This window comes from Saccostrea cucullata, unplaced genomic scaffold (genome assembly GCF_032062105.1).
Source record: "Saccostrea cucullata isolate Sc308-1 unplaced genomic scaffold, CSIRO_AGI_Scuc_v1 ctg21749, whole genome shotgun sequence".
In the NCBI taxonomy this organism is placed as follows: Eukaryota; Metazoa; Mollusca; class Bivalvia; order Ostreida; family Ostreidae; genus Saccostrea; species Saccostrea cuccullata.
The window spans coordinates 1,547-4,956 of record NW_026935506.1 but is presented as its reverse complement, the minus strand read 5'-3'; the positions used below and the strand labels follow the sequence as shown (position 1 = coordinate 4,956).

The window sequence follows — 3,410 nt, the reverse complement described above, 5'->3', positions numbered from 1 at the left end:
ACGAAGGCTCAGCAAGTTCGATGTTGATCATTCAAACAGACACTTCAAACTTCCCTTGCACAATTTCTGAAAGATTTAGATGACCATTTAAGATGTATCATTATTGATATCAGTATAAATATATGACAAATAATAAACTAAAGCTCTACAAACAATTGTTCTTTTCTACCTGGCAGATCAGTTTACTGTAGAATATGAATTCACTTTCTTTCAATTTTTTGTTCAAATTAGGATTAATTCTGATAAATTTAAAAATGTGAAAAGTTTATAGACAACAGACAAACACAAGACTGTGACACTGATCAAAAAACTCACTTAGGTCTTTAAAATGGTTCAGGTGAGCTTAAATGAAAAGGCTAGAGCTGAAGCACAATGACTGACTAACATTGAAAAAAATTAATTACAATTCATGTGATTTTATTGATTAAGAAAATAATGAAGAAATCTTACCATTTTTTTTATGCAGTTCTTGTCCTACCTCTTGTGAGCATCCGGATTCCTGTAAAATGCATGTATACTTCATAGAAGATGATATCTTTGATTAAATTTGATCCAAAATAATTATACATACCCATGCTGTTAGCATGTTTAGATTACCTTTCAGAATTCATTGTTAAAAATAATAAGGATATGTAAATTAGGCATGTTAAGAATATAAATCTTTAAATGTTGTTTACTTGGCATAGTTGCAATATTTATTTTAATCTTATGCTTAAAGACATAGATTAATAAAATCAAAGTTAGTTTATTTGTTTTGAATGATAATTTGAGCTGGTTCTCACCATATTCACAAGCCTAGTGACTGATTGGTTAAGCATCTACATGTATATGCACTTTTATCAAAGGCTAGGGCTGTGAAAATCATCTCAGGCAATGCAGCAACTATTAAAACAATCGAAACATGCAAGATAAGAGCTGAAAATGGTCATGAACATGCATTACAAAATATATAATTAATTACATGTACATCATACTCTGTAAATGTTATCTTGAACAAAGGAAGGTGCCAGGTAAAATTCTTTACATCAGTTCGATTCCAAGCAAGGAAATTCGGGTTAAAATCAATGACCTTAATGATATGTATAGATTTGTTAAATAATGATTACAGAAATAGTGCTTGTCCTAACGATTTACCACCGTAAAACATTATGTATGGTGCCAGGATTAATCAAAAGTCAGCAGAAACATTCTTCGTACGAGGACACATAAAATACTGTACAATATTTGTACCTACCGGTCTTAAAAATGTCGTCATCTTCTTCCCATCCCAAGCTGACCATGATCCCCCTGTTCGTGACACTCATTCCAACTTCCTATGTGAACATCAACATAATCGATATTTTGAATTTCGGTGTTGTAAAAATTAATTGTTCATCGAGCCCGACTTCGATCCCGATGTTATTGTAATATTAGTCCAATTTAATTGATGACGTAAAAAGTTCGAATTCTTCATTGATAAAACTTGTTTTGATATAAAAAAAATTGTATTTTCAGTGAAAAATTATTCAGATAGTGTTTGTTATTTTTTTAAACAGAAATCTTGGAAATTCGAAACTAACGTATTTATTAGCTCTACCTTACATTTTTTAAAAGTCGCAAACTTGAAAAAGCGCGAGACGGTGGAAGTGGGAATTTGGAGAGTGGAAGGATCGGTATTTGTGATCTATAATATTTGCATAGTCACTGATCTTTGTCAACTTTTAAAGAAAATAACAGAATATGAAGAAGGAAGACTATATATAGGATTGATCTACTTCATAACTGGTGAGTGACAAAAAATGGAGGCAATCACTGAGTCAGAAATCTTTCTGTAAATGTTACTGTCTATTTGTAAAATTAATAAATATGTCTTTTTTTTTAAATGAAAGTTTTGTCTAACTTTGCTTTGAGTTTGGATCCAACCATATAACATACATTAATTATAGACTGAGACTCGAAACATTCATAGGCCTGATTGATCTACAAAATGGCGGTCCAAGAAAATAGGCTTAAATTCCATTCAGAATGTTTTAATTTGGAAGTGCCTCTGATGCAAAATTAAAATGCAAGAAAATACACAAAAAAGTCTTATGTTTTACAATCATGGGTAATTTCAGAAAATCTTTCTTTTTGAAGGAAAAAGAGAAGCAGTTCACAAATGTTGATGAGCAGAAGACAAGAAACTCTGGCTGCAAAAAAAAAATCTGAGCTCTTGAAAAAGAAAGAAAAAAAGAATTGAAAATATGAATGATATTCAATCAAAGGATCCAAATGATGAAATTCTGGAAATTCCACATGGAGAGACAATAAGGAGTTTTGAATTGACCATCTCTGCTATAAGAACTGCTTGAAAGCTGTTACCCTGGTGCTGAACAAACTTTTCTCCTAGACTGGAATTAAAAATTGTTCAATTTCTGGCATTAAAACACAATTTGAAATATGCTGAGGAAGGACCCCCCTCTCCTTTTGACCAAGTAAGGTTAAACATTCTGCAAGGAGTTGCATTTGAATTGAAATTTTTTATACTTTTACCAGGAATGAACTACATTACTCATTTACTATGGTTTAATGTGTCAGAATTGTCTATTTTAAGTTTTTTGACAAAGATTTTGTTGCCATGGTTGGAAAACAAACAACATTTCTGTGAAATCTTTCAAGATGCTGTATTATAAATCATCTACTGTTACTTTTTTAGCATGACTTCATGCATTTTCATGAATAAACATGAATAATAATATTGGATTTTTTGTTTACAAATAAGCAAGAATATTCATGAATGCTAATGGTTCATGAATTTTATTCATTCATGAACATTCCTGAAAAAATTCATCAAATTATTCATGAATAGTTCATGAAGATGCAATGAACTTATTATTGGACATTCTTGAAATGATGAATCTTCATGAATATGACTGTTCATGAATTATTCATGAAAAAAAATATTCATGAATATTCATCAATTTTCTTTCATGAATAAAAATTCATGATTTGAAAATGTCCAATAATAAGTTCATAGGATCTTCATGAACATTTCATGAAGATTTCATGATAAAATTCATGAAAAATTCAAGGAAATTCATGAATTATTCATGATCGTCTCGCAGGGGTATGCCCCGGCCATATTCATCGCAGGGTATATACATTACCCTGGTCACTCATCTGGAAAATGTAGGCTAGATTCAAGATCTAAAGCAAGTATTATTCATCTTATTCTGATAAATATAGTTTCCAAGGACACTCCTGAACAAACAAAATAGAAATACCAAAGAAATACAAATGGTAAGAAGCATCAAAATAAAATCATTTAACATGTTCAAAACAATACTTTTTTTTTCTCGGTTAAGTGTATATCTCAACATCAATATCAATACAAGTATGAATCAAGTAGAACTTAAAGTTATTTAAAAGGCCTGTTTAAACATTTTTTAACC

The 3,410-nt window shown here is 30.5% G+C and overlaps 1 long non-coding RNA gene across 1 annotated transcript; it reads left to right on the top strand.

Moving 5' to 3' along the window:
• The first annotated feature begins 1,633 nt into the window (after window positions 1-1,633).
• LOC134243065 (uncharacterized) lies at window positions 1,634-2,716 on the top strand. The gene is made up of 2 exons (XR_009986963.1): window positions 1,634-1,764; window positions 2,116-2,716. It is a non-coding gene; the product is annotated as an uncharacterized LOC134243065 (long non-coding RNA).
• Window positions 2,717-3,410: the final 694 nt, after the last annotated feature.